We start from the raw sequence: 25,449 nt of genomic DNA, 5'->3' as shown, positions 1-25,449 counted from the left end.
GAGGGAAGGGGGGGGTAAAAATTTTCATAGGTGACATGTGAGTGAAGATCCACTTTAGGAATGTGAAAAAGTGAACTCATCATTGATCATCAAGTAAACTTTAAAGCACGTAAGCATTGAAAATGTACCAGTTTTTCTATTAAAAAGCAGGCAACAAAAACCCAAATGTAGCGACACATTTTTTTGTTCACAATGTAAAAAAAAAAGTTAGATCCTCTGTCAAGCTTTTACTGCTATCAATGTACCCAGTGGAGAAGGTTTTTGCTCTCTTCCTGGCTAGGTGACACCCTGCGTGTCAGGGTATATCAGGGGGTCACTGGGACAGGAAGTCAAGGGAAATCATTCCAACAGCAACACACTTTTCATGGAGGATCGAACCCTTCAGCACTCAATCCAATACAGCAAAAAAATTGCGTTGGATCAAGAATATGTAGTTTATTTGGTTATATATGATAAATTACAACATGCAAAAATTGGGCAGGTTTGAACACCAGGGGTAAAATTTACAATGAAAAATAAAATCTGGGGCTGCTCCTGGAACTCATGATATACATGTTGGTGATATAGTGTACTTTTATGATATATAGTTACTGCTGTGAGCTTTACATAAGAGCCTGCACACAGATACATCCTATCACTGTACATTGTGTATCACCTATCCCTGGCTATAAGTTGTGCAGACCGATCGCTGCAGGGCGAGGAGGAGAGGGAGGAGGGAAATGCCTCCACACCTTCAGAATGTTCCCTGTATACCAAAAGTGCAGCAGGGCAAACATAACACACATCTCTCTGTCTACCTGGATGCCAGCAGGTGAGAAAAATCTCAAAGAAGACAATAGGAGACTTACTCCAAAGTTACCAGCAGAAGATCAAAAAAAAAAGCCATTCAAGGATATGGAATTCTGAGCCACCAAATACACAGGAACCTGTACAGATCAGCAGACCACCTGTTCTGTGGTCATCAAAAGTCCAAGAGGACTCAACAAGATCAAGTTTAGAAAAGCTAGTGGAGACGATACTGTGATGGTGGACAGTGGGGTCAGCGTCACAGTACAGGGGTCATTGTCAGAAAGGTGACAGCAAACCGTACTAGATAACCTCTCAGTAGAGGTCAGCAGCACAAACCTGGAAATACAGTAGGGAAAAAAAAACAACAGAAAGCCCCAAGAGAAAAAATTGATTACCAACAGTAAAGAGTTGAAAGGACAAAAAAAAATAAAAAAAATTTTTTTTTTTTTGAAGAACTGAAGAAGTAAGAAGAGTTTAAGTTGTGGGTTGTTCTATCAACCACCTTTGAAAATGTCAATGATCGTGGAGACGGCAGGATTCTTCTTTGGGGTCATAGGCTCCATCATGTTGGGCATCGCGCTCTTTGATGCCAACTGGAGGGTGTCTTCGGATGATGGAAGCGTGATTATCACCTCCGTTCTGTTTGAGAACCTGTGGATGAGCTGTGCCACCGATTCCACCGGAGTGTACAACTGCCGAGACTTCCCGTCCTTGTTGGCTCTTCCAGGTAAGAAGGGTCTTCTCTGCAGAGGTTGCAGGGCAAGTCCATTGTGAATCTAGAGCAGGGATCTCCAAACTATGGCCCATTGGCCGAATCCGGAATGTTGCAAGATTTTATCTGGCTCTTGGATAGGATCAGTGGTTTATCTCCAATGTTGGCCCACTGTGCTCTCACACAGATTTCACTTCAGGTCAGGTTCACTTCAGGTTCCCCTTGCTGCACTTATCACTGTTTTTGGTTGCTAAGACTGCCAACGTCCTAGCAACAATACACGTTCTTGACCCAGCATTCAGAGAAAGACCTAGTCTGCCTCTCAGCTCCCATACTGCTGCTATAGCCATGCCCCTGACTCATGCCTTGCTGCTGCAGCCACACTGTATGTATAAGGTAGGGGCAGACTCTGCTGGGAACCGTGAGGTAAGGGGGGCACTGATAAGGACATTAATGTAAAGGGGACTCTGATGAGGGACCCTGATGTAAGAAGGAATCTGATGTGGACTCTGATGTAAGGAGGGACTCTTTTTTTGGGAGATTCTGAAGGGAACTCTCATTTCATGGGGACTGATGAGAGAGGTGCAGACTGAATTTATTTTTGTTCAACCTTAATTCATGGCTTAAATCAGGGATATGCAATTAGTGGACCTCCAGCTGTTGCAGAACTACAAGTCCCATCATGCCTCCGCCTCTGGGTGTCATGCTTGTGGCTGTCAGAATCTTGCTATGCCTCATATAGTAGTTCTGCAACAGCTGGAGGTTAGCTAATTGAATATCCCTGGCTTAAAGAATATGTAAACTCAACATTTCATGTTCCAGATATGTGCCTGCTGCACCATATACTGTACTTGTATGAAAAAAGTATCCTGTTCTCTTTGTGTTTGTGTGAAATCCCTGGTGCTTCTGCTAGTCCCTCTGCTTTGCTATTACAAACTGACCACACTAAGCAGGACAGCACAGTAAGGGCACTTCTCTAGCTATGCTGAGAACTCACTATGCTCTCCTCCAATGATCAAACATGCTGACATACACCTCCCCCCCCCCCCCCCCCCGCACAACCATTCACTAGAAAGATCAGTTTGCTGCTGTTTCTCCTTCCCCAGCTCCTATGCAGCTGAGAACAGAAAGTGGTCACTTATAAAAAAGGAGCACAACAGTATTTTTGTTTGATGTATTCATTTATAAAACCAATTTTCTTTTGGGCCATAAATATTTGTAAAATATATGATGATGCTCTTGTACTGAAATATTTTTTTGCCAGATGGTCAGTGCCCAGTCAACTTCTTTGACATCACACAGAGGACTCTCTTCTGACTTAGGACGGAGTGTACAGTGTGTAAAGTCAGCCGGGTAATAGAACAGCAATTGTCAGTGTTCAGGTGCAAATATGAGGAAAATATACAACTAACCTTAAAAAAACCTTGCACAGTTATACCAATTCATAGAAGACCTGTACTCATGAAATACGAGAGCTGCCAACTCAAAATACTGGTCGCCCATCCTTCTGATCCACTAACTTCAGCACATTACGAGTCATTGATCCAGAGCAGGAATTCCGTTTAAGAGGTCTGGCTTCATTCTGACTTTGATCCCTGCATGCTTGTTCTGAGATGTAACCCAGAGGGTATGGAAGTCTGGTGACCAGACAAGGTCAGCAATGCCAGCTCCTCTGTGCTCCTCTCAGTCCAGGTTTCCCTTTACGCCCCTGTACACACGGTCGGACATTCTGCCAACCAAATCCGTCGGATTTTGTGCGTCGGATTTTGCCTGTCGGATCTTGTCCAAAACTGTTGCATACACACGGTCGGACTAAGTTGTCGAAAAATACGATCATTCAGAACGTGATGACGTAATTTCATTACGATGGGACTAGTAGCCAATAGCTTTGATGTAGGAATTTGATCTGAGCATGCGTGTGACTTGGTACGATCAAAATTCTCTACACATGATCGGAGTATGTCCGATCGAACCAGTTGGTCGGAAAATATTTCCAACATGTTGGAAAATTGGGTCCGACGGATATTCAGACGGAATCAGTCCGATGCATACCACACACAGTCGGATTATCCGACAACACGGTCCGATAGGACACATTCCGACGGATTCTCCGACCGCGTGTACAAGGGCTAAGACTGAATGTTCCATTTCTGGCATAAATCGAGTTGTAACTGGTACTTTTTAAGCAAGCTGACCAGTGAGCTAGTGGCAGGTGGCTACTTAATCAGGTGCTACTGGTGTTCCTTTAAAACTGATTTATCCAGACCCACCTCAACCAGCATTGCACAGTTAACAGCAAACATAATTGTAGAACAAGGATGAAACACAAGGTCTGATGGTTTTCCCGACGGAATTCCGACAGAATTCCGCTCAAGCTGTCTTGCCTACACCAAATTCCGACCGCCAAGAACGCGGTGACGTACAACATGTATGAGGGGACCAGAAAAGGGAAGTTCAATACCCAGCAGCCAATAGCGTCCATCTCCTAGTCGAATCTGAGCATGCGTGAGTTTTTGCATGTCGGAATTGCATACACACGATCGGAATTTCCGATAGAAAGTTTTTCCATCGAGAAAATTGAGAACACGCTCTCAAATTTTTGCTGGTGGGAATTCGGCCAGCTAAGTTCCGATGGAGCATACACGCGGTCGCATTTTCCGATGAAAAGCTCTCATCGGTCTTTTACTGGCCGAATTTCCGATCGTGTGTACGCAGCATTACAGACAAGGGATTACGCAAAGCATGTCTTCCTTGGAAAAGGAACAGTACTAGTGCCCTGCAAATAACTGGATGGCTCCTTTAATTAGCATCCCTGAATTAATCTTCTGAAAACATATCCGGCAGCAACACTCTCCATGTCCCCAGGGCTCCGACCCATCCCCAACTCAGGGTTGAGACCTACAGTACCTGTCCCTTCCTAATCACTCCTCCTACACTGGGCGCCCCTATAATGCAGCCAATGATATATATAGCATTCGGCTTCCCTAGGATGGCCACCAAAATCTCACAAGAACTCTGAGTCATATTAGATGTAGGCTGCCCCCAAGATGATGGCAAAACCAATGGCAGAGGACACTTTATATAATGGCAGAGGACACATTAATCCTATCCTGGGCTCCCTCTAGTCTCAGAAGTAGGTGGCACTCAGGGGACCACTTTGTTCACTCCTGAAAGTAAAGGGGAAGGGATTTAAAGGGGCCACAGGATCCCTGCATCCTGATGGAGCAGCCGCATAGCTCCTCACGTGTAGCAATGACTAGGGCTGCCATTAGGGGGTATAGCCAGCCTTTCAGTACCAGGCCCGAACCCGATCAGTTCAACATGCAGGAGGACCAGCTGTACTGTCTTTTCACTGGAGCCGATCCTCCTGTAGTTCCCTCTGCCTCCTACTGGCTGTGCTGCAGTGGAAGCCACAGAAGGACTGGTACCATAATCTGCACCGCCTCTCTACCCCTTGCCGTCTGGGTCTCCCTATGTGCCCCACCTCCCTGGCAGAGCTTCTGGCTTCAAATCTTCTCCCTCCCATCGGCTACAACTGCTGCGGAGCACACAGGGGGATTGTTCATAATGGAAAGCAGGAGGAAAAGGGGGGGGGGGGTTTGGGGGAAGTAAATATGTCATATTTATCATCACCTGCCTTTCCCCAATGAACACAGTGAGTAATCCTTAACATTCACTCCTGTGGTAATTCATAACTTAAGCATAGTCAACTGTGTTTACTATGTTTCAATTCGTGAATGAACAGAAAGCATCAGAGTGCCTGCTAATTTAAAGAGGAACTTCACCCAAAAGGGGAAGTTCCACTTGTCTGCCTCCTATCCCCCTCCTTTTTAAGTTTTGTCACTTTATTTTTTTAGTGAGGGGAGGGGGCACCAAGTTTTGACAGGTACCAGCTCCCACTTTTCGATCAGATCCGAGTGGGAGATAGGCCCCCTCCTTCCCCCGTAGCCTTCTGGGACACATCGCAGGTTCAGAAAGCTGAGAAACCATTCCCAAAGAACAGCACGGCTTGCGCATGCACAAGCCACAACTGGCTTTCCAAAGTAAACAAAGCCAGTGCCTGGCCCCGAAGAGGACTGACGAGCCGGCTCAGATGAGATCTGTGGTGGTTTTTAGGACAAGTAAGTTTTCTATCAATAAAAGTCAGCAGCTACATGATGTAGAAACCTTACAAAAAGATCTGAACAAATTAATGGGGTGGGCAACTACATGGCAAATGAGGTTCAATGTAGAAAAATGTAAAAGAATGCATTTGGGTGGCAAAAATATGAATGCAATCTATACACTGGGGGGGGAACCTCTGGGGGAGTCTAGGATGGAAAAGGACCTGGAGGTCCTAGTAGATGATAAGCTCAGCAATGGCATGCAATGCCAAGCTGCTGCTAACAAAGCAAACAGAATATTGGCATTAAAAAGGGGATCAACTCCAGAGATAAAACGATAATTCTCCCACTCTACAAGAATCTGGTCCGGCCGCACCTGGAGTATACTGTCCAATTCTGGGCACCAGTCCTCAGGAATGATGTACTGGAAATGGAACGAGTATAAAGAAGGGCAACAAAGCTAATAAAGGGTCTGGAGGATATTAGTTATGAGGAAAGGTTGCGAGCACTGAACTTATTCTCTCTGGAGAACAGACGCTTGAGAGGGGATATGATTTCAATAAGCAAATACCGTACTGATGACCCCACAATTGGGATAAACCTTTTTTTGCAAAAGGGAGTTTAACAAGACATGTGGCCACTCACTAAAATGAGAAGAAGAGAGGTTTAACCTTAAACTATGCAGAGGGTTCTTTACTGTAAGAGCGGCAAGGATGTGGAATTCCCTTCCACAGGCGGTGGTCTCAGCGGGGGGGGGGGGGGGCATTGATAGTTTCAAGAAACTATTAGATAACCACCTGAACGACCGCAACAAAATGTAATACTGACATATAATCACACACATAGGTTGGACTCGATTAACTATTTTTTCAACCTCACCTATTATGTAACTATATGTAAATTGGCCAATCATACTTACCTAGGTGGCTGCATCTGTCCCCCACCACCTCTTCACTGAGAACAAAGCCACCAAAAATTTCTGATGGCTCAGTCCTCTCACCTCCCCGAGCGGAGAACTGCTGCCCGTCAATCAGCAGCTCTCCTGCTCTGCTCCTCCATGCTCATTGGAGCGATGAGCTGTGGAGGGGCGGGAATCGGCTGTCTCAGAGGCTGGCTGAGAGGCTGAGAATGCTATCATTCCAGGCAGCTGGTGGATCCAGACTTCCAAAGTCGGGATGACGCAATGCCTGGACTGATCTGTGTGACGTCAGCAGTGAGCGGACTTCAGACCGCTCTCTGCTGAAAACGGGTCACAGGAGTGCAAAACGAATTGCACTCCTGTGACCCAGAGGAGAAGCCCAGCCAAATGAGTTCAGGCTGGACTTCTCCTTTCAGACAAAACACAAATGGCCAGCTGGGCTAAAGTGGCACTTCTAAAGGCAGTACATAGCACGATGTCTTGTTTGAAGGCTCCATCAGATATAGGGAATGGCTTTCTCACTTTACAGTGACTAATCCTTGGCTGGTAACCCAGGTACAGAAACCGCCTGAAGTGCAGACATCACAGAAGAGAAGTGGATTATTTTTGCCATTGGAGGCGTGGACCATATGGGCTTTCCCTCAAGCTTGACTGACTTAGCAGTAGTCAACAATTCCTGGAAAGGTCCCTTCCACCGAGGCTTGGCAAGATGCCTCTTGACCACTCCCTAGTCTTCGTTATTGAGAAAGGAATTAAATGTCCTTATATCAGGATCTAGCAATGAAGAAAACATCAGCTGGGCATACATGGATCAAAATTTGTCCAATTCAGCAGGGACCAGCCAAATTCCAATCAATGTATGGGCAGGCTGGTTGTACAGAAGCCGATCTATCGACTTTTGTACAATAAGTCTGTTGGAAAATGTCCACATGATCATTGTGTCCTGAATACAATACAATAGGTTAGCAGGTACGATTCCCCCATCCACCTCGAATGTGTGGATGTAGAAATCGAGTCTTTTTTTTTTTTTCGTTCAACCTGCTGGTTGACCAAAAAAAAAAGTCTAATGTAAGGGCTGCCTAAGCTGGCCATTGATAATTATTTTTTAGGGGGGGTGGGCACTGGCAGGGCCAGATAAACATAGGGGCTTTTGGAGCTGCGGCTCCAGGCCCCTCCCTTACTGTAGGCTCAGGAGCCCAAAAAGAACAGGTTCCAAGCCATGCGGAAAGCAATGGGCCAATGGGCAGAGATTTCCCCTGACCAGCCCTGCATTCTGCATGCACCATGACTGCCTGGGCTGGGTGATAGCCCTGCCCTCCTCTATTGAGACCCAGCAGACTCACTACTTCCATGGATAAGCCCTGATACCCTCATGCATGGATGATTCACGCCTCCTGTATAAATGAGACCCAGTGGCCCCGTCCTCTTTCATGGGTCAGCCCCTCCCCTCGGGTAGCACACAGCGGGTTACCCATAGATCACCCAGGAGGAGAGATCCGGGCATCACAGACCATTCTGACAGCTGTAAAGTCCAGTAAAGCAGAGCCCTGTGAGTGAGCTGTCCCCGGAACTGAACCCAAAGAGGACTGAACTGAAAGTGCAGGGGGGTATGGGGACTGACACTGGAAGGTATGTGATAAGGAGAGATTTGTATGGACAGTCTGTTCCAGTGTGATGCCTGGATCCCATATAGATATGTGCGGTTCGTTCTCAATTAATATTCTGATAAATTTTTTGTTATTTGGAGATTCGGATATATCCGAATACCCGAATTACAATATAAACAAATTTTACCGAATGCTCCGAATAACGTAAACAAAATTCATCCGAATTTCGGAAATTCAGACTGAATTTCGAATAGAATTTTGAACTTTGAACTCCAATCGAATTCTAACTACACATAATGCGGAAATCAAAGACTGTGGCCGCGTACACATGGGCGGATTGTCTGCCCAACTAAGTTCGTCAGACAATCCGACAGACAGTCCGTTCAAAATTTGCATGAACGGACTTGACCACACACGATGAGCAGACAGTCCACTGAAAGCGTGCGCGATGACGTGTACAGCACGTACGACGGGACTAGAAAAACGACGTCCTATACACTGCAATGCAACCTTCGGCCGTGTAAATCCTTTCTGAGCATGCGCCATACTTAGTCCGTCCAACTTGCCTACACACGAGCGGACTGTCCGCTGAAACCAAGTTTGGACGGACAAAACCAAGTTTGAACGGACTGTCTTACGGAAATTCCGTAAGACTTTGTTCGTCAGATTGTCCGCTGAAAAAGTCAGCTGAAGCCCACACACGAGCGGATTGTCCGCTGAAACACGGTTCAGCGGACTAAGTTGGACAGACAATCCGCCCGTGTGTACGCGGCCTGTGTGTGTTATTAGAGTACCATTTCGAAATAATTGCTGTTTTTTGTTAAGCCAAAGGTGATTTAAAGAGTCATTGTAATCATTTTATGAAGATATTTATTTTGTCTGTTCGCTTTGCTGCATTCAAATTAGAAAAAAACGATTTAACATTTTAGTTTTTGACCGATTCTAAAATTTATCGATTTGAACATTTCGAATCGAAAAGAAATTGGTAGATTCGAAGAAAATTAGAAAATTCCGAATACGAATTCCCAACACGAATTGAACGAATCAACCGAATTGAACGAGACAAAATAACTAGATTACCAAATCAAAACAAAGCTATTTTTTTTTTGTCATGCACATGTGTAATCCCATATACAGGAGTCCCCCAACAGGGAGGAACCATGATGGTTGCATTCTATTTTATATGGACTAATCCATATAGAAATATGTAAGTGAATAGTACAAAAATCAATTATACAGAAATAACACAAATGGAAATGTGAAAAGTCCAATGAATGTGAAGGTTTTGAGAACGGCCATGTGTGTCAACCACCAAATGATGACTAATCAGAGATGGAATACGCTGGTACTGCCCAGTATGAGGATCATCAAGCATGGTGCATCTTCAACCAAAAAGGGGCAAGTATATCTACTCTTACTTGAACAGGTGGACCCGAATGACAGCGACGAGTCATAAAGGCAAGGGTGCCGGGATCGGCAGATCAAGGGAACTCCAAGGAACCTAAGGCCTCCAGACACGACTCCAAAAGGTGTTGTAGACAACCACCAAACCAGACTTCAGATGAAGATAACACCGGGGCTGGACCTTAGGCGTGGAAAGACCAACTGGACCACACTCTCGTCCGGAAAGTTATGTAAATAAAAAATGCCACAGTTGAAGTCCTTTGGGACGAAACGTGTCGGTCTTGGCTTTCTGCTTCTCACATTGCCCCTCATTTTTATTCTGTGATCACAGTTTTTATTCTCATTGATGGAACTGGTGAGGAGGCATTGTTGAGGCTCCACTGGTAGGAACTGGTGAGGAGGCATTGATGAGGCTCCACTGATAGGAACTGGTGAGGAGGCATTGATGAGGCTCCACTGATAGGAACTGGTGAGGAGGCATTGATGAGGCTCCACTGATAGGAACTGGTGAGGAGGCATTGATGAGGCTCCATTGATAGGCACTGATGAGGAAGCATTGATGAGGCTGCATTGATAGGTGGCAGTGATGGGCACTGATAGCTTTCACTAATATGAGGCACTGATGGGCTCGGATGGGCGGCACTGATGGGCAGTGACAGGTGGCACTGTTGGGCATTGGTCTTTTTTAGAGAAGCTGGTTATCGGCTCTCTTCTCCTCTCCTCACGCTGTGAGCATGAGGGAAGGAGTGCCAATAACTGTGTTCTGTTGACATCTGTGATCAGCTGTGGTAAAGAGCCGTTGATTGGCCTCCGGACACTGCAATCACAGAGTACACCGCTCGAGCCTGCAGCAGGCACGATCATGGCACGCCATCATGTGATGGCATCACTAGCCGTCCGTTCTGTAGCCGTCATTTGGCTATAGCGCAGTCGGCAAGTGGTTAAATGTATGTATTTTACATTATGTCAGAGGAATCGCGGGATGTTTTAGGCGTAAGAGTTCTTTTTATGTGCACTGATGAGGCTGCACTGATAGGCGACACTGACAGGCACTGATGAGGAGGCACCGATGAGGCCGCCCTGATGGGAAATGATAGGCGACACTGACAGGGACTGATGAGGAGGCACCGATGAGACCGCACTGATGGCAATGATAGGCGACACTGATGGGCACTGATGAGGAGGCACAGATGAGGCCGCACTGATGGACAATGATAGGCGACCCTAATGGGCACTGATAGCGGCACTGATGGACACTGATAGCTGCAGTGATGGGCACTGATGAGGAGGCATTGATGGGCAATGATAGGCGACACTGATGGGCACTGATAGGTGGCACTGATGGGCTCTGATAGTTGCAGTGATAGGCACTGATGAGGAGGCACTGATGAGGCGGCACTGATGGGCAATGATAGGCAACACTGATGGGCACTGATAGCGGCACTGATAGGTGGCACTGATGTGCACTGATAGATGACACCGTTGGGCACTGGTAGGTGGCACTGATGAACACTGATAGGTGGCACTAATAGGCAGCACTGATAGGTGGCACTGATGGGCACTAATTGGTGGTACTGGTGGGCACAGATTTCCAGCACTGGTGGGCACTGTAGGGACTGCATTGATAATCAGCATGAGGGAAGGAGTGCCGATAACCGGCTTCTGTTGACATCCGTGATCAGCTGCGGTTAAGAGCCGCTGATTGGCCTCCAGACACAGAAATCACAGAGCTCATGTCCCACAGTGGGTGTGAATACATCTTTTTTACATTATGTCAGTGGATTCGCTGGATGTTTTAGGTGGAGGTCTTTTCATGCATATATAATTACCTTGGGGTCCACTCTAAACCAGGATTTGATGGTATTGTTTGGTGTTCTGATCTAATATCAGTGACTCCTCCAGTATGTTATATGATTTTGCAAGGTGGATTTCTTTTTTCCAATTTGCATTATAGTCAGGATGTGGCGAAACCAGAGTTTTGAAAAATGTGGCAGAACTATAGTCTTATCTCTTGAGTAAATAACCCTTTTTAACTACCAGCCGCCAACCCGACCTACCTGTACCTCGCTGCCTACGTCCGGGTAGGTGGCATCCTTCTGTGATTCCCTCTCCGTGATTCACTCCCTGTCAGCAAGTCTTGGCCAATAAATCACAGACCTGCTGATGGGCTGTGTACAATCACAGCCCAGAGCTCTGTGTTGATATTCAACACAGAGCTCTATACAAAGGGATACATGGCACTGATGGACACTGATATGCAGCACTGATAGATGGCATTGATAGGTATCACTGACGGCACTGGCAGGCATTGGTGATGGGCACTGATTGGCATTTACCTGGTGGTCTAGTGTGGTGGCATCCCTGGTGGTCCTGGCGGCATTCTGGTGGTCCTGGGTGGGCATCCGAGGGGGAGCTGTGCTAATAATCATCACAGACCCCACCTCCATTGCGAGAGCAGCCAATCAGGTCTCCTCTACTCTCGTCTGTCAGACATGAGTGAGGAAAAGCCGATCGATGGCTCTTCCCGTTTACATCGTGATCAGCTGTGATTGGACATGGCTGATCACGTGGTAAAGAGCCACCGTCAGAGGCTCTTTACCGATATCGGAGTAGTGGTGTGTCAGACTGACACACCGCACCACCAATCAACGCGATGCGCGTCAACACGGGCGCGTGAGAACGGTCGTTCTGGGAGGCCGCCATATGACGTCCACCCAGAACGAGATCCAGGTCGCCCAGCCTATATTTGACGGCAGGCGGGAAGTGCTTAAGGCCTGGACCCCCAGGCTTGGCATGCTTGATGCGAGTGGGTGGTGGCAGCATAGGGACAGTCCTAGCGGCAGGGAAAGTTTTCTGGCAAGGAGGGAAAGCTGGACATCTTCCTACTTGGGTACAAGACGACTGGGCCACACTCTGCCCCTCCTAACAGGTGCTGTGACTGTTGCTGGAGCCTGTGCTCTACAAGCTGTTGGAATCCGCCAGCGTTTCCGCTTGGGTTGTCTTCCATCTGGGATCGTTGTAAACTGTTTCTGCATTACTTTACACGCAGAGGTGATCAAATACCACCAATAGAAAACTCTACTTGTGGGGCAAAAAAAGGACATTTTATTTGGGTACAGTGTCGCACGACCGCGCAATTGTCAGTTAAAGTAACGCAGTGCTATATCGCAAAAAATGGCCTGCTCATGGGGGGGGGGGGGTAAATCTTCCAAAGGTCATGTGGTTCATGTGGTTAACAAATTGTGTATTTCGCCCTGTAATTGCTCAATTTTTCCAAAAAAAATAAAAAAAGGTTGTGAAGAATAGTTTGTACTTCCAATGTTTGGCACATTGTACTGAAGGCCAGATGATGATAAAAGCACTTCATTGTCACAGACAGAACTCGGCGAGGAGAAGACGGAAAGCGGAGGTTTTATAGGGATTTTATGATCTTGTGTTTGGCTCGGGGCAGATTAAGGATTTCTATGTGTGTCAGGTGTTGCATCAATGTGTCCCATGGAACACAAGACAGAGGACCATTGTGGGGCTGTGAAAGTCATCAGAGTGTGAGGGTGACAATCAGATGGTAATACTGCTGTAGTAGACATGCAGGGCAGAGGGGAACCAATCATTTATCATGCTGGGAACTGTCGCTGTGTCCCATGTGACTAGTCTGATGGATGGACACCGGGCACTTTCACACTCTTCCTGCCCAGGCCAATTTTCATTTTCCAGCTCTGTTGATATGTGAATGGCAATTGTGCGGTCATGCAACGCTGTACCCATTTGATAATTTTAACATTTTGATGAGGCAGTACTGATCTGCACTGATGAAGCTGCACTGATGAGGCAGTACTGATCTGCACTAATGAGGCTGTACTGGTGGGCACTGATGAAGCAGCACTGATGAGCTGGTACTGATGGGCACAGGTGAGGCTGGAATGATGGGCACTAATGAGGCAGTACTGATGGGCACTGACGAGGCTGCACTGATGAAGCAGCACTGATGAGGCGGTACTGATGGGCACTGATGAGGCAGGAATAATGGGTATTCTGCTTTTAATACTAAGATCCTCCTCTGCCATGCGATCCTTGGTTGACACTTTGGAATGTGGCTAGTGGACAACAGATGTGTTAGTCTACATCATGTGGAATTTTCTGGTTATATAATACAACAATTTCCATTTTTTTACTGTCCATATTAATAATTTTTAATCCAGAATGTAGAGGAGGAACCTACGACCAATTTATTAACTTGTTTTTATGTCATATTTGTTAAAGGGGTTGTAAAGGTTTTTTTTTTTTTTTTTTCTAAATAGGTTCCTTTAAGCTAGTGCATTGTTGGTTCACTTACCTTTTCCTTCGATTTCCCTTATAAATGTTTTTTTTCTTTGTCTGAATTTCTCACTTCCTGTTCCTCCTCAGTAAGCTGTTCTGGCTGACTAACCACCACTCGGATGATGGTGAGAAGTTTACTGAGGAGAAACAGGAAGTGAGATATTCAGACAAAGAAAAAAAACATTTAGAAGGGAAATCGAAGGAAAAGGTAAGTGAACCAACAATGCACTAGCTTAGAGGAACCTATGCAGAAAATAAAAAACAAACCTTTACATCCCCTTTAACTAAAGAGAATGATAAGGAAAATGAAAATGTAAGGGGGAGAGGATAAGATGAACACAATAGTGGGTTAACATTTATGTTAATGGCACAGCATGATAAAGCCTCATGCACACGAGACGCAGTTAAACGCGCGTTCAGATGCAGTTGGACAGTTTTTTCAACTGCACCTGAACTCATTCAATGTTATCCTATGTGTCCATGCACACAGTCTCGTTTTTTTCCGTTTATATGCAGTTGCGTTTAATCTCGTTTTTCCAGAAGCAAAAAAATGCGTTCAGAAACAAAAATTTCTGCGTTTCAGACGCAAAACGCGGCAAAACGCGGTAAAACGCGGCGAAACGCCGCTACCGCGTTTAGCCGCGTTTACGTTTATATGCGTTTTTAAAGGTGACTTTTTTTTTACATTAAAAATCTCAAAAATGATTGCAAATGATGAAAAACCATTAGAAAAATATTTTAAACAATTGCAATTGCAAGTGGACAATCCACAACTTGTGGCAAGTGACGTGGCAAGTGGACAATCCACAACTTGTGGCAAGTGACATGGCAGGTGGCAAGTGATGTGGCAAGTGGACAATCCACAACTTGTGGCAAGTGACGTGGCAGGTGAAGTGGCAAGTGACGTGGAAAGTGGACAATAGACAACTTGTGGCAGGTGACGTGGCAAGTGACCTGGCAGGTGACGCGGCAAGTGACTTGGCAGGTGACGTGGCAAGTGGAAAATCAACAACTTGTGGCAGGTGACTGGCATGTGACGTGGCAAGTGGACAATAGACAACTTGTGGCAGGTGACGTGGCAAGTGACCTGGCAGGTGACGCGGAAAGTGACTTGGCAGGTGACGTGGCAAGTGGAAAATCAACAACTTGTGGCAGGTGACTGGCATGTGACGTGGCAAGTGGACAATCCATAACTTGTGGCAGGTGACGTGGCAAGTGGACAATCCACTTGTGGCAGGTGATGTGGCTGGTGACGTGTCAAGTGGACAATCCACAGCTTGTGGCAGGTGGCATGGCAGATGACGTGGAAAGTGGACAATCCACATCTCGTGGCAAGTGACGTGGCAGCTGACGTGGCAAGTGACGTGGCAAGTGGACAATCCAAAACTTGTGGCAGGTGACGTGGCAAGTGACGTGGCAGGTGACGTGGCAGGTGACGTGGCAGGTGACGTGGCAAGTGACGTGGCAAGTGGACAATCCAAAACTTGTGGCAGGTGACGTGGCAGGTGACGTGGCAAGTGACGTGGCAGGTGACGTGGCAAGTGATGTGGCAAGTGGACAATCCACAGCTTGTGGCAAGTGACGTGGCAAGTGGACAATCCACAACTTGTGGCAGGTGACGTGGCAGGTGACGTGGCAAGTGAACAATCCACAACTTGTGGCAGGTGACGTGGCAAGTGACGTGGCAGGTGATGTGGCAAGTGACGCGGCAAGTAGACAATCCACAACTTGTGGCAGGTGACGTGGCAGGTGACGTGGCAGGTGATGTGGCAAGTGACGCGGCAAGTAGACAATCCACAACTTGTGGCAGGTGATGTGGCTGGTGACGTGGCAAGTGGACAATCCACAGCTTGTGGCAGGTGGCATGGCAGATGACGTGGAAAGTGGACAATCCACATCTCGTGGCAAGTGACGTGGCAGGTGATGTGGCAAGTGACGTGGCAAGTGGACAATCCACAATTTGTGGCAGGTGACGTGGCAGGTGATGTGGCAAGTGGACAATCCACAACTTGTGGCAGGTGATGTGGCAAGTGATGTGGCAGGTGATGTGACAAGTGGACAATCCACATCTTGTGGCAAGTGACGTGGCAGCTGACGTGGCAAGTGACGTGGCAGGTGACGTGGCAAGTGACATGGCAAGTGGACAATCCACATCTCGTGGCAAGTGACGTGGCAGGTGATGTGGCAAGTGACGTGGCAAGTGGACAATCCACAACTTGTGGCAGGTGACGTGGCAGGTGATGTGGCAAGTGACGTGGCAGCTGACGCGGCAAGTAGACAATCCACAACTTGTGGCAGGTGACGTGGCAGGTGACGTGGCAGGTGATGTGGCAAGTGACGCGGCAAGTAGACAATCCACAACTTGTGGCAGGTGATGTGGCTGGTGACGTGGCAAGTGGACAATCCACAGCTTGTGGCAGGTGGCATGGCAGATGACGTGGAAAGTGGACAATCCACATCTCGTGGCAAGTGACGTGGCAGGTGATGTGGCAAGTGACGTGGCAAGTGGACAATCCACAATTTGTGGCAGGTGACGTGGCAGGTGATGTGGCAAGTGGACAATCCACAACTTGTGGCAGGTGATGTGGCAAGTGATGTGGCAGGTGATGTGACAAGTGGACAATCCACATCTTGTGGCAAGTGACGTGGCAGCTGACGTGGCAAGTGACGTGGCAGGTGACGTGGCAAGTGACATGGCAAGTGGACAATCCACATCTCGTGGCAAGTGACGTGGCAGGTGATGTGGCAAGTGACGTGGCAAGTGGACAATCCACAACTTGTGGCAGGTGACGTGGCAGGTGATGTGGCAAGTGACGTGGCAGCTGACGTGGCAAGTGGACAATCCAAAACTTGTGGCAGGTGACGTGGCAAGTGATGTGGCAGGTGACGTGGCAAGTGATGTGGCAAGTGGACAATCCACAGCATGTGGCAAGTGACGTGGCAAGTGGACAATCCACAACTTGTGGCAGGCGACGTGGCAGGTGACGTGGCAAGTGAACAATCCACAACTTGTGGCAGGTGACGTGGCAAGTGACGTGGCAGGTGACGTGGCAAGTGACGCGGCAAGTAGACAATCCACAACTTGTGGCAGGTGATGTGGCAAGTGACGTGGCAGGTGATGTGGCAAGTCACGTGGCAAGTGGACAATCCACAACTTGTGGCAGGTGATGTGGCTGGTGACGTGTCAAGTGGACAATCCACAGCTTGTGGCAGGTGGCATGGCAGATGACGTGGAAAGTGGACAATCCACATCTCGTGGCAAGTGACGTGGCAGCTGACGTGGCAAGTGACGTGGCAAGTGGACAATCCAAAACTTGTGGCAGGTGACGTGGCAAGTGATGTGGCAGGTGACGTGGCAAGTGATGTGGCAAGTGGACAATCCACAGCTTGTGGCAAGTGACGTAGCAAGTGGACAATCCACAACTTGTGGCAGGTGACGTGGCAAGTGAACAATCCACAACTTGTGGCAGGTGACGTGGCAAGTGACGTGGCAGGTGATGTGGCAAGTGACGCGGCAAGTAGACAATCCACAACTTGTGGCAGGTGATGTGGCTGGTGACGTGGCAAGTGGACAATCCACAGCTTGTGGCAGGTGGCATGGCAGATGACGTGGAAAGTGGACAATCCACATCTCGTGGCAAGTGACGTGGCAGGTGATGTGGCAAGTGACGTGGCAAGTGGACAATCCACAATTTGTGGCAGGTGACGTGGCAGGTGATGTGGCAAGTGGACAATCCACAACTTGTGGCAGGTGATGTGGCAAGTGATGTGGCAGGTGATGTGACAAGTGGACAATCCACATCTTGTGGCAAGTGACGTGGCAGCTGACGTGGCAAGTGACGTGGCAGGTGACGTGGCAAGTGACATGGCAAGTGGACAATCCACATCTCGTGGCAAGTGACGTGGCAGGTGATGTGGCAAGTGACGTGGCAAGTGGACAATCCACAACTTGTGGCAGGTGACGTGGCAGGTGATGTGGCAAGTGACGTGGCAGCTGACGTGGCAAGTGGACAATCCAAAACTTGTGGCAGGTGACGTGGCAAGTGACGTGGCAGGTGACGTGGCAAGTGATGGGGCAAGTGGACAATCAACAGCATGTGGCAAGTGACGTGGCAAGTGGACAATCCACAACTTGTGGCAGGCGACGTGGCAGGTGACGTGGCAAGTGAACAATCCACAACTTGTGGCAGGTGACGTGGCAAGTGACGTGGCAGGTGAAGTGGCAAGTGACGCGGCAAGTAGACAATCCACAACTTGTGGCAGGTGATGTGGCAAGTGACGTGGCAGGTGATGTGGCAAGTCACGTGGCAAGTGGACAATCCACAACTTGTGGCAGGTGATGTGGCTGGTGACGTGTCAAGTGGACAATCCACAGCTTGTGGCAGGTGGCATGGCAGATGACGTGGAAAGTGGACAATCCACATCTCGTGGCAAGTGACGTGGCAGCTGACGTGGCAAGTGACGTGGCAAGTGGACAATCCAAAACTTGTGGCAGGTGACGTGGCAAGTGATGTGGCAGGTGACGTGGCAAGTGATGTGGCAAGTGGACAATCCACAGCTTGTGGCAAGTGACGTGGCAAGTGGACAATCCACAACTTGTGGCAGGTGACGTGGCAAGTGAACAATCCACAACTTGTGGCAGGTGACGTGGCAAGTGACGTGGCAGGTGATGTGGCAAGTGACGCGGCAAGTAGACAATCCACAACTTGTGGCAGGTGATGTGGCTGTTGACGTGGCAAGTGGACAATCCACAGCTTGTGGCAGGTGGCATGGCAGATGACGTGGAAAGTGGACAATCCACATCTCGTGGCAAGTGACGTGGCAGGTGATGTGGCAAGTGACGTGGCAAGTGGACAATCCACAATTTGTGGCAGGTGACGTGGCAGGTGATGTGGCAAGTGGACAATCCCCAACTTGTGGCAAGTGACGTGGCAAGTGGACAATCCACAACTTGTGGCAGGTGCCGTGGCAAGTGACACGGCAAATGCAAGTGTACAACTGCTCTCTATGCTGCTGCTGCTCACTCTGATCAAAATAGCAGAAATAGTTAAAAAAAATGCTTTGAGAGCTTGGGGAGGGTCTACATGATGTTATCTTTATAAACGCGTCTAAACGCAAACGCGTCTAAACGCGTCTAAACGCGACATGCAAACGCGGCAAAACGCGCGTTTCTAAACGCGCGTTTCAGCTTTTTTTTAACAGAGGTTTCATCTGCGTCTCGTGTGCATGAGGCCTAAGATCTTGGTGTGTGTTGCCCAGCGTTTTATTTATTTAATAATTAACATTTATCAATTTTTGTTGTGAATTTATTAATGTTCATCAATAAGTTATTTGACATTTGACTATCAATATTTTTTTATGAATTTATTATGAATTTTCGCCATGATTCATATATTACACATTATATTCATGCTTATTTTGAATTGATGTAAACGTATCACTTATGTGTTTTTTTTTTTTTTCACGTGACACGCTCACGGATGTGCTTTTTCACACCATATACTGATTATACATGTGGCACTTGTGTTATTTATACATATATTTAACGTTTCCACGGGTCCCTCTGTGTATGTGTTTGATTTTTTTATCATTAAGTCTATATCCTCCACCCACTTTAAATTTTTATTTTCTTTTTGCTCTTTTTCTTGCACGGGATATAATAATTTTTCATCTTGGATAAAATGGAATATTTTCATTTCACTTTCTAGGGCCTATTGGTCCATTTTTTCACTTATCTCACTTATTTCATACAGACATACACACCTGTATAAGGTGGTGTATGCCTGCAGCACCTTTTACATCATTTCTATTTTCGCTAAGAGTTAAATTTTGGTTAGATTTTGGGTCAAAAAGCTTTTTTCTTTTTGCTTTCTTTCAAGTTTTCTTGAGTATTTTCACTGCTTGGCAGCACATGCTAGGTTGATTGTAAGTGCGATTCAGCTGTATGTAATTGCCTTCAATCTTTCACTTATGTGATATGCCTTGCCTCTTTTTATGTTTTATGCTATATATTTGATGTTTGCTTGAAAGATGGTTAGCTATGAGTAAGCACTGATTACAGTGCGAAACGCGTCAGAGTTTTTCAGCTTGTTTTGATGTGGCCCACGTTGTTTCAATTAAAGATGGTGTGAAACGTGTCAACATTTTTCAGCTTGTTTTGATGTGACCCACGTTGTTTCAATTAAAGTTGGGATTTCAAGTCTTTTTCCAGTGTGTAGCTATCCAGAGTTTTGTCCTGCTTGTTGATTATGGAGGATAAATCGGACATTTTGACACATTTTTGGTACCATTGTCATTTATACAGCAATCAGTGCTATTTAAATGCACTGATTCCTGTGTAAATGACACTGGCAGTTAAAGATAGGATTTCAAGTCTTTTTCCAGTGTGCGGCTATCCAGAGTTTTGTCCTGCTTGTTTGATTATGGGGGACACATCGGACATTTTTGACACATTTTTAGGCCCATTGTCATTTATACAGCAATCAGTGCTATTTAAATGCACTGATTCCTGTGTAAATGACACTGGCAGTGAAGGAGTTAACCACTAGGGGGGCAGTGTAGGGGTTATGTGTGACGTTATGTGTTTTTTTTATTGTAGGGGCGTGGCCCAGCATGTGACGTCACTGATCGCCTTTCCCTATAAAAGGGAACAGACGATCGATGACGGTCACACTAGGAAGCACGGAGAGAGGTTTGTGTACACAGACCTCTCCTCGTTCTTCAGCTCTGTGACCCGATCGCGGGACACCAGCAGCGATTGGGTCCACTGGTCCCGTGGCCACGGTCACGAAGCTCAGAACCGAGAGCCGCCGATATCACGCTCCCGACCCACGGCTGGGCACTTAAAGAGCCATGTACATGTACGTGATTGTGCCCAGCCATGCCATTCTGCCGACGTATATCGGCATGAGGCGGTCCTTAAGTGGTTAAATACCACCCAAAGAAAGCTCTATTTGTGGGAAGAAAATGATAAAAATGTAGTTTTGCATGACCGCGCCATTGTCATTCAAAGCGCGACAGCGCTGAAAGCTAAAAATTGTCCTGGGCAAGAAGGTGGTAAAAGTGCCCAATATTGAAGTGGTTAAATAGTTGATATGTTTTCTATTGCAAATAAAATATGGGCTTCTGAGGATTGCAAATCATTGCATTTTGTTTTTATGCAGATTTTTACATAGCGTCCCAACTTTTTAAAATAAGGGCTTTATTTCAGGTTTGAGTAAACCATGAAACGAAACCATAAATAGAATACGGTATATATGGATCTTGGAATCTACGGATCTTCCTTTTGGAATGATGAATGGTGCCGCCATCTTGAACATGGATTTCTGAGGTGGGGCTAGGCTGTCAGTCAAATCCGGAAGGCCAGAGATAAAGGTGTATGGAGGAGGTGGGTGGACATGTAAGTGGACGGCATAGACAGGGCTGTAGAAGGTCAGTAAGGTGGTGGGGCAGCAAAAGAAGATAAGGAAGGCCTACTGTGAATGTTTAAATAAATTGGGTTGTATGAAAGTGTGAATAGCTCAGCTTGTGTGTGAAGTGGCTTGGATAATCAATGAAACACATTCATAATTAAAGAACAAGTCCAGTTAAATGTGACCAACTACTACTAGACATACCTAGACATGATCTAGATCAGGGGTCTCTAAACTTTCTAAAACAAAGGGCCAGTTTACTGTCCTTCAGATTCTAGGGGGGCCGGACTGTGGGCAGTGGGAGTAGAAAATGTCTTATGCCGCCTACAGACGAGCGGAATGTCCGACAGACAAAGTCAGACTGAAGCTTTTCATTGTATATTCCGATCGTGTGTATGCCTCATCAGATTTTTTTTTTTCGAAAATTCTGACGGACCTAGAAATAGAACATGTTCTAAATATTTCCGACTGAACCAATTCCAATCGGGAAAAACGCTCGTCTGTATGCTGTTCCGATGGACTAAAAATGACGCATGCTCTGAAGCAAGTACGAGACGGAAGCTATTGGCTACTGGCTATTGAACTTCCTTTTTCTAGTCCCGTCGTACGTGTTGTACGTCACCGCGTTCTTGACTATCGGACTTTGGTGTGATCGTGTGTAGGCAAGACAATTTCAGCGGAACTCCGTCTGAAAAACCTTCAGAGTTTATTCCGATGGGAAAACCGGTCGTGTGTCCAGGGCATAAGTGTCAGTGGGCGTAAACAATGGCTCATCTTTGGTGTCAATAGAAGGAAATGTGACCCAATGTTGGTGTCAGTGGGAGGAATAGTGGCTCATTGTTGGTGTCAGTGGGAGGTATAGCACCCCATCATTGGTGTAAGTGTGAAGAATAGTGCCCCATTATTGGTATCAGTAGGAAGAATAGTACACCGGTTAACAAGCAGGTAAGGATAGTCAAGAACAGGCCAAGATCGGTAACTGGAATCAGACGTAGAAGACACAGCAAGTCGCACACGAAAGCCAAACACACAATATTGATCAACAGAGCTGGCTTGCAATGCACAGTAGACATGGGTGCCCTCAATAAATTTGTTGCGTTTCATTCCGTTCCGTACGAAAATGTATTCGTTTTTCGTAATTTGCGTCTGAAATTCAATTCGGATTCGTACGAAATACGAATTTTCGTTAGGTTCGTAAACTTTTCGTAAAATAACAAATGTTTGTTATGATGAATTTATCATTATGAGGGGTTCCCACCATCCCTGTGCTGACTTCCTCTGATTGGTGAGCAAAACACCAGTCACGTTTCTGTTGTAACGGAATTTGGATCTGAAATTCGTTATTGAAATTTCGTATGAAATTCCTAAGCATAGAAATTGCCATAGGGTTCCCACTATCCATGTGCTGAGTTTCCAGGTGTGTACACTCACTGTGTCCATTATGAGGGGTTCCCACCATCCCTGTGCTGAGTTCCCAGGTCTGAGTGTACACCCGCTGTGCCCACTATGAGGGGTTCCCACCATCCCTGTGCTGTGCCCACTATGAGGGGCTCCCACCATCCCTGTGCTGTGCTCATTATGAGGGGCTCCCACCATCCCTATGCTGTGCTCATTATGAGGGGCTCCCACCATCCCTTTGCTGTGCTCATTATGAGGGGTTCCCACCATCCCTGTGCTGTGCCCACTATGAGGGGTTCCCACCATCCCTGTGCTGTGCTGACTTCTTGGGATTTTAACCTTTAGGTTCGTTAACTTTTCGTAACAATTACGAATTTTCGTTCTGAATTTGGATCCGAAATTTGGCTCCAACCATCCCTGCGCTGTGCTCATTATGAGGGGCTCCCACCATCCCTGCGCTGTGCTCATTATGAGGGGCTCCCACCATCCCTGTGCTGTGCTCATTATGAGGGGCTCCCACCATCCCTGTGCTGTGCTCATTATGAGGGGTTCCCACCATCCCTGTGCTGTGCCCACTATGAGGGGTTCCCACCATCCCTGTGCTGTGCCCACTATGAGGGGTTCCCACCATCCCTGTGCTGTGCTGACTTATTGGGATTTTAACTTTTAGGTTCGTTAACTTTTCGTAACAATTACGAATTTTCGTTCTGAATTTGGATCCGAAATTTGGCTCCAACCATCCCTGCGCTGTGCTCATTATGAGGGGCTCCCACCATCCCTGTGCTGTGCTCATTATGAGGGGCTCCCACCATCCCTGTGCTGTGCTCATTATGAGGGGCTCCCACCATCCCCGTGCTGTGCTCATTATGAGGGGCTCCCACCATCCCTGTGCTGTGCTCATTATGAGGGGTTCCCACCATCCCTGTGCTGTGCCCACTATGAGGGGTTCCCACCATCCCTGTGCTGTGCCCACTATGAGGGGTTCCCACCATCCCTGTGCTGTGCTGACTTATTGGGATTTTAACTTTTAGGTTCATTAACTTTTCGTAACAATTACGAATTTTCGTTCTGAATTTGGATCCGAAATTTGGCTCCAACCATCCCTGTGCTGTGCTCATTATCAGGGGCTCCCACCATCCCTGCGCTGTGCTCATTATGAGGGGCTCCCACCATCCCTGCGCTGTGCTCATTATGAGGGGCTCCCACCATCCCTGCGCTGTGCTCATTATGAGGGGCTCCCACCATCCCTGTGCTATGCTCATTATGAGGGGCTCCCACCATCCCTGTGCTGTGCCCACTATGAGGGGTTCCCACCATCCCTGTACTGTGCTAACTTCTTGGGATTTTCACTTTTTGGTTTGTTAACTTTTCGTAACAATTACGAATTTTCGTTCTGAATTTGGATCCGAAATTCGTAAACAAAATTTTGTATTTCGTACAGAATTCGTATGCATAAAAATTTGTATTTCGGATTCGTACAAATGTAAGAATTTCCGGAAATTCGTATGAATTTTTGATTCATACGAAACTAATCGCACATGTCTAGTGCACAGGTTAATATAGAGTTCCGTGATAGGGGCTGGGGTAGAGCCATGCTTTGAGGAGAGATTACTTAAAGAGGAGTTTCCATTTGAAAAAAAAAATTAAAAGTCAGCAGCTACAAATACTGCAGCTGCTGACTTTTAATAAACGGACACTTTCCTTTTCCAGGGTCCAGCAATGCAAATTCGATGTCGAAGCTCCGTTCGTCCCCCCCCTCTGCTCGGCGGTGCCGGCTTTGCAACTGTGGACACCCAGCTGTGGCTTCATGCATGCGCGAGCAGCGCCATGCGCCGTGATTGGCCGCGCAGTCATCTGGGACCTGTCACATGTCCCAGATGACTGACAGGAGAGAGGTGGCAGAGCTGAGCCCTTCCTGCGCCGAGGGGAAGTGATGTCACCAGCCCAGGCACTGAAAGAGGCAGACTACGAGGGACCCCCATGCAATAGGCATTTAGAGGTAAGTTAAAAAAAAAATCCAAATGCTTTTTTTTAATTGTAATTTTTTTAGCAATTTTAATAATTTTTTTTTGTGTGTACAAGACCACTTTAAGCAGCCAGGTGAGAGTGGCTGGTCTCTTAAGCAGAGCACATGGAGAGGTAAGCTGACAGACAAATATAACTGCATACCCATGACAGTATAAATGTCATTGGCAGGGAAGGGGTTAACACTAGGGGGTGATCAAGAGGTTAACTGTGTTCCCTATATGTTTTTCTAACTGTGGGGGGATGGAATTGACTGGGGGAGGAGACATATCATTGTTCCTACTTAGTAGGAACACACGATCTGTCTCTACTCCTCTGACAGTATCGGGATTTGTGTGTTTACACACACAGATCCCCGTTTTTGTTCTGTCAGGATGATCTCGAACATCGTGCCCAGAGGGCACGTGCATCGGCTCCAAGGACATGCTGCTGACGTATAGCTATGGTGAATTGCGCAGCCGTGCCAACCTGCCGCAGTATAATGCCTTGTTCACACGGCCGGACACTCCGACCACAAAATTCGTCTGATTTTTTCTGACAGATTTTGTCCAAAACTTATGTTGCATACACACGGTCGGACAAAGTTGTCGGAAAATCCTATCGTTCGGAACAAGGTGATGTTCGTTGCGTACGGCGGGACTATGTAGAGGCTAGTAGCCAATAGCTTTGGTCCGGTAATTTAATCTGAGCATGCGTGGCACTTTGTCCGTTGGAAATTCTCTACAAACGATCGGAAAAAGTCTGATCGCATTTTGTTGTCGGA

The 25,449-nt window shown here is 47.0% G+C and overlaps 1 pseudogene; it reads left to right on the top strand.

Moving 5' to 3' along the window:
- The first annotated feature begins 775 nt into the window (after window positions 1-775).
- Window positions 776-25,449, top strand: part of LOC143961452 (claudin-15-like) — a 59,923-nt pseudogene continuing 35,249 nt past the window's right edge.

This window comes from Lithobates pipiens, unplaced genomic scaffold, assembly GCF_037356315.1.
Source record: "Lithobates pipiens isolate NorthernLeopardFrog02 unplaced genomic scaffold, aLitPip1_a1.2 Scaffold_8, whole genome shotgun sequence".
NCBI lineage: Eukaryota > Metazoa > Chordata > Amphibia > Anura > Ranidae > Lithobates > Lithobates pipiens.
Note: the sequence above shows the minus strand (reverse complement) of the source record. Positions and strands in the feature narration are given on the sequence as shown.